This window comes from Anastrepha ludens, chromosome 2, assembly GCF_028408465.1.
Source record: "Anastrepha ludens isolate Willacy chromosome 2, idAnaLude1.1, whole genome shotgun sequence".
Taxonomy (NCBI): domain Eukaryota; kingdom Metazoa; phylum Arthropoda; class Insecta; order Diptera; family Tephritidae; genus Anastrepha; species Anastrepha ludens.
In genome coordinates this window covers 49,154,391-49,166,907 of record NC_071498.1, presented here as the reverse complement: position 1 = coordinate 49,166,907, position 12,517 = coordinate 49,154,391, and the positions used below count along the sequence as shown (strand labels likewise).

Below are 12,517 nucleotides of genomic sequence, written 5' to 3'. Positions count from 1 at the left end.
AAAATCGGTATCTCCTGAAGATTTCGGCAAAGTATGGGATCCTGCATTTGTTGTCCTTTGACCAATAATCCTTTAGGTTCAGAAATGGTATTGCCCCTATAAGCCATGTTAAGCCAAGAAATGCTCGCAATTCCTCCGTTATAATATCATGCCACGAATTCCATATGGACCATTTGTCTCAGCAACTATCGTCCTGATGAACTCATCGGTGAAGAATGTATTGAAAACCTCTTTCGGTTCTTTGTAATTTGGATTGAATTGTGATCCGGGGTGCCGTGATCCAAATCTAAATTGTATTTTTTCTAGAATGGCATCCTGATTTGTCAAATTCCTCCATTGATTACTTTCGTGAATGTTTAGATACTTCTCCGCTACTGGTACTATCACTGCTAAAATTGAAATGTCTGAGTGGTTCCTTATTGCTCGGATTTCACTTGCACTTGAGGAAGTAATGCCGTCATCTCCCGTCTTATCAGATACAAAGTAATATTTGTCAGAACTGTCACTGTCTAACGTATCATCTCTAAATCTCTTAGCCATCGTGCGTAGGATAAAATATAAAATATATAAAAAGCCTGCTGGTTCCTCTGGCAGTGGCACTGAGAAACTAAATCGAAGAACTGAAATTCGTTCTGACTCTACCGTCGTCTCACATCGTAAATTTACATTATAAGGAAGATAAGACTTCATCGTTAATGGCCGCTAATGTCTTTGAATGAAAACGTGACTTTTTTACTATACCTATGCGTATCTTATCGCTCAGAACGCCAGACGTCGTGAGCCTTGCAGCTACGAACTAATTTGGGCGGCTAAATGCCTACACTCGTCTCCAAAGGGTTAAGGGTAAATGTTGTTTTATATGTGTTTTTTTTTTGTCAAATAATTTATATCACCTTAATTTCAATACTATATGAAGAAAATTCTGATGGACATCATGAGAGGTGGGCCAATATTCCCCAGCTCTTCCTCTTTCATATTCGCTATACCGCGTCCTTGTCTCTTTTTTATTCAATTACTTAATTCTTGAAAACCTTTGCATATAAAAAAAAAACAGTTCGAAAATAAGATCGTTAGCTCGAAAATATCTAAACAACCGCTTTGTCCTCTGAGATACATCCCCCAATATCATTTATTAAAAGTTCACTATAATTTCAGCCAAGGAGGCCGATAAGCAACTCATTAACACGTTCGCTGGCATGCTGTTTATGAGGTGATGCACGATAACCACTTAAAAAAAAATTTTTTAATACCAATTTTTTTGTTTTTATCATAATTGAAAATATTAAAATTAATTAAATTTAAAAAGTGTGGTATAATTTAAAGAATACCTTTTTTTTGATTTTGAGAGAATTTATATTATTTATTTTCATTATTATAAATATCAAATTTAAATAAATTTTAAAAAATGTTGTAGAGTTTAATGAATACCTTTTTGTTTTTTCTTTGCTTTTGAGAGAATATACTATATTATTTTCATAATTATAAATATCAAATTTAAATAAATTTAAAAAAATGCTGTAAGCACCATTATGTCACATAAAACGATGTTGCCAGATATTAAATTTTAGACGAAAACATTTTAAATTCAAAATTTCAGCTTGGTGTTCAAAATGCAGTTTCGCTCGTACCGAAATGTAACGGAAATGGCAGCGAACGTGTTAAACGAAATAATGATAACTTTTGAAACAATTTTTATATTTTTTATCCAAAAATTTGCTGAAAATTATTAATTATTTCCTTACTTTTTCTATAGTAATAACTAATTAATTTCTTTATTTTTTGTCAAAATGTCCACAGTAAACAAATATCCTTTTTTTAAATTAAAGAACAATAAAATTTATGAATTGGAGATGCGGGGCATCGATCCCCGTACCTCTCACATGCTAAGCGAGCGCTCTACCATCTGAGCTACATCCCCTGTGCCGCTTCCTGCAACTTAACTAATACAAGTGGAGTTTCTTAGTAAAAATAGCTAAAATCAGAATAAGCCATGCTAATAAAGGATATTAACTTAAAAATAACCAAAAAATCTGTAAAAATTGTTATCTATTTCAATATTTTCCTTAAAATACAAATATTTCGTCCACCGTTTACGTTCTCTGAAAATTTCATTACAAACTAAAAATAGCATTAAAAAATTAAATGAAATTTGATAATAATTTATATCGAATATAAATAAATATATAGCAAAAAAAATATTATCTGGAGATGCGGGGCATCGATCCCCGTACCTCTCACATGCTAAGCGAGCGCTCTACCATCTGAGCTACATCCCCGTTACAATTTCCATAAATGTTTCTTGCGGTCAAAATTCCGTTCGAAAATTGAACAAAAAACTAATTTTACTAAAAACATAATACCACTGACCATTCGCATTGTCACTTGACACTACATAATTAAAATGCAAGTCACGCGTGAGACGGTAGTGGCATATCTTCACTCCACCTCTTTTTGCTTCATGCGTACAAATAACTGTATTTCTTAGTTTTTATTGAGCTTGAAAATCAGCCGATAAAACTGATTAGCTGAGAATTGCAATGCCTTAAAAGAATTCCAAGGACTCTTTAGTCCTAAACGATTACACAGGCCAACAACCAAAAAACTTTTTCGATAATTTTAGCTAAGTACTTTGTAATTTGGTGTCCTGATTACGAAAAAAATTATTAAGAAGTTATATCACCCATCAATTTTTCACATTTTACAATTAAGTAAATAAAAATAAAGTTTATGTACCAAAATGTATCGGATATATTTCACAGTCCTGCGAGGTACAGTTTCTAAAACGGCTATGGGTGTTTCTTGAAGGTTTTTTTATGCTGAAAACGAATATGACCTTGAAAATGCTCCAGCACGTCAGGATTTTTGGCAATAACTTTGGCAAATTGAATAACTTTTTTTACATTAATCGTAAAAATATTTTTAAAAAAGGACCTTAAAGCTAAAGAGTAGTACTTTGCGATGCCGTTGTGGAAAATTAAAAAAAAACGATACCTTGCTCAAAAAAAAATTAAAAAAATGGCCAAAATCTGCATTTTTTGACTATTTAACCTCAAATTGCCAATAATCCTGACGTGCTGGAGCATTTTCAAGGTCATATTCGTTTTCAGCATAAAAAAAACTTCAGGAAACACCCATAGCCGTTTTAGAAGCTGTAAAAAAGCGAGATTTTGCAGGCCTGTGTTATTTATCATGAGCGCAGGAACGAAATTTTTTTTTCCTCAAAGACAAAACTGTTTACAACAGTATGTGTGCATGTTATAATCCGTACATTTTTATGGATGAATTATATAACTTGCAATAGGGGGCGCAAAATTAATCATCCAACTATGTTTTTGAATAACTTTTTTATTAAATAAAACAAAATGATTTTAAGTAATGGAAATCTATATTTTGACCTGCTTGTCTGTTTGTATACTGGAGCTGCATAGTTCACAAATATCAAATATACTTGGCATACGAAGCCATTTGCAAACATTATAAATCTTTCGATAAGATAATTCATTTTGCGCCACCTTCTATATGAACGAGTGATCCATGTTAAATAATCCAAGAATAAGCTGTAAACGGAAAATATTTTGAAAAACTTTTAATAATTTTGAGATTTATTCGATTTTGGTAGGGAGTTTTTAAAAATAAAGTATCTTCGTTTTACTAACATTTTTACAATTTTTTTCTTTCATCTTTTAGAATAAAATAAACGATAAAAAATAATTAGAAAAAAAATATTTTTTTTTGTTAACAAACATTTTTGGGGAACATTTTTTTTTTTTTATCAATTCCTAGATGATCTCATTTGTTGGAAAATTGTAAAAATTGTATTTGGTTTTTGTTAAAAAAAAAATTTGGTAAATTTGTGTTTTTTTACCATTTTCTCGACAGCTGATGATCTGATTTGTTACCTGGAATAAGTTCAGACTTTTTCCGAAAACCTTAAGTAAATTAGTATAGCGTATTTACGCTCCTTTTGGCAACTCTGCCTATCGTCACATATGAGCCTGCATCCTCTTATTTTCCTGCATCACTCAATTGCTTTCAATGCAGGCCTCTGTAGCCCATGTAATTTCATTTACCTAACATCAGCTCCTGTTCTAGCGCCCTGCTTCCCCATATCCACTTCATTGTAAAAGGTATAAATCAGACAATATGCCAATGTTTGTTTACTTGCTTTTTCATTTTCAACTTGGCTGTTAAGCAATTAAACAGCAAAAAATCTCGATATTCTCGAGAGGGTGGAGATGTAGAGGAAATTCGCTCTATGAATGAATATCCGTACATCAATGATTGTGTATGAACGTACACATAAGGACGAGTGTGTGGCATTGGCGTCACACGCTCAAATGCGGTGGTCGAGTACTGAAAGCTGGCAGCGCGAGGTTATGCCAATGATACATGGTGTGCTATTTATGACGACAGCTTTTGTTTTAATTTTTAAACGAAAACATTAGTGAGACGTGGCGGTGCACAGTCACGGCAAGAAGCCAAGTAGACGGGCTAGCTGAGGAATACAGTATGCGAAGCAACATCGTTTATTTGTTGTTTACAGAAGCAACTTTTGAACTTGGTCCTCGGTGATGTTTTGACGACAATGACATGGAGTCGCGCCTGGCCACCCAGCAGCAGCAGCAGCAAATGCCTCAAGAGGCTGCCACAGCTACTTGCAGTGCAATAGAGTTGCTCCACAACCAGTTGTTGCTGTTTGCCGTAGAGCACAAGTATTGAAATGTGCTGAGTTAAGGAGTTGCAGTTTGTGTTTGTACTTGTATATGTATGTATATGTATCATGTCAGCATACGTTGTTGTTGCTGTCGCTTTATTACCATACAAACAAGGCATATCATACTGCTTACACCACAACTTCTGTCTTCACAACGGTTCACCCCACAACAAATCATCTCAAGTATTGCTTAGCGATTGTGAATTTGCAACTCCCTTCGGACTCACTTCTCAATGTTCATGCATACGTATATATATATGTACATACATATGTGTATACGCATACATATGTGTTTAGCTGCATATGTGATAAATGATTTCGACAGTATAACATTGTTGGCGCCCACCTTGCACGCGACGCATTTAACGGCTATTTCCCACATAAAATGTGTTTTCGGTTTGTTAGGAAAAACAACAAATGTTACTCCAATACAACGATTATTTTCACTGTGGTTGAATTTATACAGTTGCTCATACTTAAAATCGAACACAGTGTGTGAGTTTTATTAAAAATACTGAAATAGCTCAATTTTATAAGATTGTATGCAATGTAGCCGAGTGATAGTGTCTTTGGCAAATCGTAGTTTTAAATTCTACTTCAGATTTGTTAAGTTAAAATTTGAAACAAAAATTTCTAGAAATTAAATGGCAAGTCAGGCTAAAAAACTATCCTAAGCAATAGAAAAAAATTAACAATGAGAGGATTAGAGGAAATTTTCGAATTACTCTACAGTTATATATATTATGATATGTTTCCACCGCACGTAATTCGCTCTCTAAGTAAAGTAATACTATAAGTGCTAAACTAATTCCAACTCATCCTCCACGCAGCTGACGCAAAAAGGACTCGAAGTAATTCCAGGTCTGTGAACACACTCAAAATTCGAGAATTGAAATTTTATCAACCTCAGAATATGCCTCGAAGATTAGGTGGGAAGTGAATTACGAATGGGAGACCGAATTACGTTCCATGGGAACATAGCAAAAGTCTACGGTAGCCTATTGCCGGATGGATTTATGCGTGGCTGTCATTCGAATAGTCCCGAATTGTTTTTGTAGCGGTAGCCCCCTGCAGGCAATGGCACTTCTGCGAATGCATTTCTGCAATGAAAAACGCAGAAGCAGAGGCATCATTTAAAAAGCATCTGCCATTCGGCATATTTGGTGCAGAGATATTGAAAACTAAAATGTTAATCCTGGAGAGGCAGAGATACAATTTTTACAAATATCTTGACTCCAGCTCCATCTGGCGTGTACATTTTTTTGTGAAATTATAAAATTCCACGCACGTAAATTATATGCCAATGTATTGTGAATGTCAGCCAAATTTATCCATAAATTGGTTTCTCCAAATATCTCAAATATATAAAAAATAGAAAGTTTTGTAATTTTTTTTTTTGTTATAAGGGTTAAAAAAAATTTACAATATTTTCTGAAAAAAAGTGAATAATACCTTAAAAACTTTTTATTTCTTTTTTGCATTTTCAAACATAAAAAGACTTTACATCAGCTAACTAAACTCTTTTAGTATCCGACATAGCCAAGTCACTTTATGTATAAATATTAAAAATCAAAAAAGTGAATCCTGGAGATGCGGGGCATCGATCCCCGTACCTCTCACATGCTAAGCGAGCGCTCTACCATCTGAGCTACATCCCCGTTATAACATTTTAAATTTGTTTATTTAAAAATATTGTACAAAACCGTCATTTGTTGAACAAAGTCAAAACTGCAATATAAGCAAATACTTCAATGTGGTAGTTGCATGCTTAGCTTGAAATTAGAAATGCAAGTAACGTGCAAATTGGTGCCCCAATTGCGTTCATGACAAAAGCGATGCCACTGTTAAATACGTATGATCGACATGTGATAATTCACGTTGGACACTTCAGCTTGGTATAATTTTTACCATTAATTATTACATGACAAGAGAACGCGATGAAATTATTAAATTTTATATAAAAAATAGCTTCTCCTTTACTGGCTTATTTGCTTAAAGATTTAGATAACGGGACAGTTTCGGTGAACGGAGCACGATATCGAGTACTGTGTGCGATGCTTTTGTCAAGTGAATTTACTGAAAATAATATGAACTCTTCTGATTTCACCAGAATAGGGCAGCCTATCTACCACACCGTTCGTGAAGCAATCGATTCATTGAAGGCAATTTTCTCACAACGATTGATTTCGAAAAATGGCTTGGGCTGCACTAGGCTTTTTCTTGCAGGGAAATATATAAAGTGCAAGATTTACGCCAACAACTTGATACCCTCGTATAATATAAAGTCAAGAAAATCGTTCAAATTACACGCGAAATGCCTGAAAAAGTGATGGGCAATGGTGGAAAAGAGCCAATTTGTGTGTGTGTATCTGCAAATTGTAAAAGTCCAAATTTCCTGAAAAACAATAATAATAATACTAATGTAGAGAAATAGCGCAAATCCCCACAATAACATGTAATGATGATTATTTTTACTGGATGAGTAAAGGAGTTCGCATAAATATATTCTTTCATTTCAGTATTATCAAAAAACACAATAATAAATAACAATTCAATATTTACAATTATAAGGAGCTCGAAAAATCGGTATTTATCACATTTTGAACTTAACCCCAAAATAACGCACTTTTATTGATCTGCAAAAAAACAAAATTTTTTTTATTTTAAATTGGTTAAATTTGTTTATTAATTTCTTACCTGATTAGTATTTTGTTGAAGATACATTATTTTTTAAAACTGCTCACACCTGCGTGGGGAATTTTCTATTAACTTGACAGACATCTCTTCAAAGGAATATAGTTCCATGTTTCCTCTACTCCTTGACATAGTTCATTGGCATTTTTAAATGTTTTTCGCCCAACTTTAACCTGAAGTTAAAGGATAAGGTCGGGGCTTCGTGCTGGCCAATCTAGAACTGCAATTTTATCTATGAATAGCCAGTTTAGTGATATAGACTCGAAGGAATATGGCTCCGTCGTATTTTTGCGATCATTAAGATAAGCAAATTTATCCATATTGTCCTTTATTCTCACTATTGATCCAACTCCACTCAAAGAAAATGATAATTTTTTTCGACAGTAGCGGTTTTTTTCTGCTGACACGCCCATACAAGTATATATATGTACTATATATAGGTATGTATATAATTGGCGCGTACACCCTTTTTGGGTGTTTGGCCGAGCTCCTCCTCCTATTTGTGGTGTGCGTCTTGATGTTGTTCCACAAATGGAGGGACCTACAGTTTCAAGCCGACTCCGAACGGCAGATATTTTTATGAGGAGCTTTTTCATGGCAGAAATACACTCGGAGGTTTGCCATTGCCTGCCGAGGGGCGACCACTATTAGAAAAATGTTTTTCTTAATTTTGGTGTTTCACCGAGATTCGAACCGACGTTCTCTCTGTGAATTGCGAATGGTAGTCAGGCACCAACCCTACGGCGGCCGCCCGTATATACATATATATTTTGACGCTTATAGCCTTTTTGGATGTTTAGCCGAGCTCCTCCATTCCACTCTGTTTCACAAATGGGGGGACCTACAGCTTTAAACGGTCTCCGAACGGCAGAAGGAGCCTTTTCTTGGCAGAAATACACTCGGAAGTTTGCCATTGTCTGTCGAGGGGCGACCGCTATTAGAAAAACACTTTTTGCTTAATTTTGGTGCCTCACGGAGACTCGAACCTGCGAGCTCCGAATGGTAGTTACGTACCAACCCATTCGGATACGCCGGCACAAGTCCTCTTGATATATTCAAGATATATTCCTAATTTATTTCTAGTGTTATCGCTCGAGAAAACTGAGGGAGTCACGCTTATTATTCTTAACGATGGCCTTGTGCTGCAAGACTAAAATCTTTCACACAGGCGTCTTTCGAATTTTCTTTCTTTTAAACATATTTTTGTCTGTACCAATACATTTGATGACCATTGCATAACATTTTACGAGAATAACTCATTATTTCTGCAATTTTTATTTGTTTAGTACCTTTTTCGTAAAGGTCACAAATGATGTTACTCTTTACAAGTGGGCAGTGAGGCCTTCTTCCCATTTTTGTGCCCAATAACTCATGATTGAAATATATTAGAACTGCGCTATTTCGTTGTCCAACGCAATAATATGCCTTATTGCCCGATATTAGAGAGAAGTTATTCACAGCATAAAATTGGCATAAAAATATGTACGACTATCAGTTAATTTTCTAAGAAATAACAATTCGTATAGAGGAACAACAATTTTTATACTCCAGCTGTGTAGTTTGCATGTGTCAAATATGTTTGAAGTATATCACCATTTGTAAAAATTATAAATCTTCCGGTAGGGTGATTAATTTTGCGCCACTTTTATAATCTACGCCGACATCCTTTTGGGCGAGCTCCTCCTTCAATTTGTGGTGTGCGTCTTGATGTTGTTCCACAAAAGGCTTTTTATCTTAACCAGTGCCCTACCGAATGGTAGTCACGCATGTTGTTGTTGTTGTTGTAGCAGTACCTTTGCCCTGTCAGTGTAGCGTAATCACCGGTCGTGTTCGTCTAGCTCATCTAACGGTAGGCCCAGGAAACTAGCTGTTTCGCCGAGTTGGGTCCAGAGGTAGTCACGTATCAACCCATTCGGCTAGAGCGCCGCTGAAAAACATTATCGCATTTTATTGATTAAAAATAAAAAAATCTTCAGCTACCACAAATACCGCGAATTGCATTGAAAATCGCATCTCTTTTGTCGCTACTTTCTCATTTTGTCATTTCACCTGCTTGCCTTATCTGTTCAAAAATTGTCTTTTTACGTTAAACAATTAAACAGTAATTTACGTGTCTTAGCAAATGTTTAATTACGCATCTTTAAGCATACAAGTGCATACCCATGCACTAAGCCTGCCAATCTAAGCACTTAAATGCTTCTCTACTCTTCTAACTCACAACAACTTCCACCTCCATATAAACTACCACAGCCGTTGCGCTCATTAAAACCTACGAAATGAGAAAACACTTGTTTCACAAAGTTGAAAATTACCTCAAGCTGTTGCAGATCAACCCTTCCACTAATGTGCAGGTTTCTCAGCAGAAATTACAACAGTTACACTCGTATTATTATTTTATCAAGCAAAACATGAATCTACACAAGCAACAATTAGTTTCACACAGCAAGCCCCAATTCATTTTCTGTTGGTGGGTGGATGCTTCCCTCACCCTTGGCTATTGTAGTCAGTTATCCAAGAAAGCAAAAGAGTTTTGTGCGTCTTGTATTTATGAGTCTCATAAAACTCAATGTTACACGCGAAATTAATGTCAACTGTGGCGTTTTGTTGCACGCTTTTTACACACGCTTTGTGGCAAGTTAACTTTTACAATTTTTCCCAAATCACCAAACTCCCTATTCGAGCTTCTCCCACTAAAACAAACCTCCACACACCTGGCAGCGCTTACAACTTTTTACTGTAATTTTAATTTTCATTGTCATTTAAGTTGCGCCTCGTCTGTTGTTGGAATTGAAGCAGTAAGTAGTATTTTAAGTTGCCTTGTTTTGTTGTTTGCAAAATATTTGTCAAGCACTCTTGTTGAATGTCTTCGCAGCACTTCTTATTCTGCCCAAAGTGTATGAACGCCAAAACTAAGTGGAAGGCACACTTTCGTCGCCCACACCCCTCTCGCTGTGCTTTTGCTACAATTTCTTTACACATTTTACCTGACTGTTTTTCTGATACTCTCACTAAGCACTCTCATTTCCCCCTTGTCAAATATTTTAAGTCACGTATTTGACAGAGACTTTTTAATTGACTTCGCTGTGTGACAGTATTTCTACGTCGAATCAGTTGTTCTTAAATTCAAAGTTTTTGTAAATGGGTGCAGAGGGGGCACACGCACGTCTACGTCTACAAGTTCATTAAACACTGTCCTTTTTAACGTCATTTTTTTTGTGTATTGAGAATCCCTTCGATCTTTGTGAACGCAAATTTCCGTTTGACTTTTTGCAGCTTTTTATGGCTAAGTCACATTTTTAAGTTCCCTTCCACTGATCTATGCGTGAGAGGTGAGACTTCTTAAGTGAGCAAAAAGTATGCGTGTGAATTAAGATGGCAAAAGAATCCTTTCACAATCAACACCAAATAAATTTTTTGAGTTTTGGTCAAACGTTGCTTGCATATTAATTTTTTGGTTAGATTGTAAGTGAGTATGTAGAGTGACTACGAAGTACATACGAGTAAATATATTTATATACAAGGTGAAGTCCAAAACAAAAATGTTTGCATTGATGAAACATTTGAAATGATAAAAAAAAAGTGTATGGCGATGATTGTCTATCTCGTACCAGAGTTCATGAGTGGTTTACACGTTTCAAAGATGGTTTTGAGGACATAAATGACAATGAACATACGGGCCGCCTGAAATCAGTGATCACCCAATCGAAATTGTTCGTAAATTTATCAAAAATGAACTAAAATCATCATTTAAATTCATGGAATCGGATTTGAATATCTCCAAAACATCGATTTATCGCATTTTAACTGATCATTTGGGCTTACGAAAGGTTTGTGCACGTTTCATTCCGCACAAGTGAATTGAGGACCAAAAATTGCTCAGAATTCAACATTCGAAAGACCTCATTAAAGAGGCGAGAAAAGACGAGAACTTCTTTACCATAAAACAATGTAACTGGTAATGAGACGTGGTGCTTCCAACATGAACATGAAACTAAGCGTCGAAGTGTCGAATGGAAGGCCCCAGACGAGCCACCACCCAAAAAATCGCGTTTGGAGATGTCAAAACTCAAGTCAATGTTCGTGCCAACGGGCCAAACCGTCAATGCATTTTTCTATCTTGGCGTTTTGAAGCGTTTGTTGCATCGCACTCGTCGAATTCGCCCTGAATATCGCGAAGGAGGAAACTGGCGCTTATTGCATGATAATGCACCATCTCAACGATTCACTCTTGTGACTGATGTTTTGACTAGGAATCGCATTTTAACCATCAATCACTCACCGTATTCGCCTGACATGGCTTCCTGTGACTTCTACCTATTCCGAAAATTGCATTTGGCTATGAAAGAAAATCATTTTGCGTCCGTAGAGGTCATCCAAAAGGTTTGTACTGACATCCTGACGGACATTCCGGTCAATGGCCGGAAACACTCTTTCGAAAAGCTTTTAGATCGCGCAAAAGAGTGCATCGAGGCCAGGGGGGCTTATTTTGAATAAATAAACTCGAAGTTATTAGAACAAAGCTCCTGTAGCATTTATTTTAGCACAGTCTTGTTTATTTTGGACTTCACCTTGTATGTTCATATAAAGGGAGATCCAAACACAAACTTCCCCTTAAAAATTAAACAAAATGTAGTACAAAGAATATTTTGACTTAAATTAGTTTTTAAAATAGATTAAAAATTATAAAATATTTTCAGCTAGGCCAACAAAGAGATTGTCCTGTAAATTTATGTTCGTGATTTTTTAATAACTAGCTATAAAAATACGTTTTAGACTTAAACGAGCCGCTTGCTGGGCGCAATGCGTGTGCACACCTCAATTCCATGTCAAATTTTTCAAATTTTTGTGAAAATTAGTTTATTTGTAGACGTGAGTACAATGGGAAGTAGACTGAAAAAATTTTGTAGAAAATTTAATAATGTTGAGATTTATTTAATGTTGAAAATTTTGGTCAAATATCTTCGGTTCTTATTGACAATTTTTAATTTTTTGGGTAATATATCCTTTTTAAGTGTTGAAATCTGGCAATACCGTAGCAACGTGCACCTTCTTCCTATTGACATTCTGTCTTATTCTGTCATTCTTGAGTTTTTATATTACTAATAAATA

The 12,517-nt window shown here is 35.4% G+C and overlaps 1 protein-coding gene and 2 non-coding genes across 3 annotated transcripts in view; 1 reads left to right on the top strand and 2 right to left on the bottom strand.

Annotated features, from left to right (window-relative positions):
* LOC128870675 (serine-rich adhesin for platelets) overlaps positions 1–12,517 on the top strand; it is an 85,952-nt gene that overhangs the window by 41,860 nt on the left and 31,575 nt on the right. The gene's annotated exons all lie outside the window — the stretch shown is intronic.
* Positions 1,846–1,918, bottom strand: Trnaa-agc (transfer RNA alanine (anticodon AGC)). The gene has a single exon. It is a non-coding gene; the product is annotated as a tRNA-Ala (tRNA).
* On the bottom strand, positions 2,204–2,276 carry Trnaa-agc (transfer RNA alanine (anticodon AGC)). The gene has a single exon. It is a non-coding gene; the product is annotated as a tRNA-Ala (tRNA).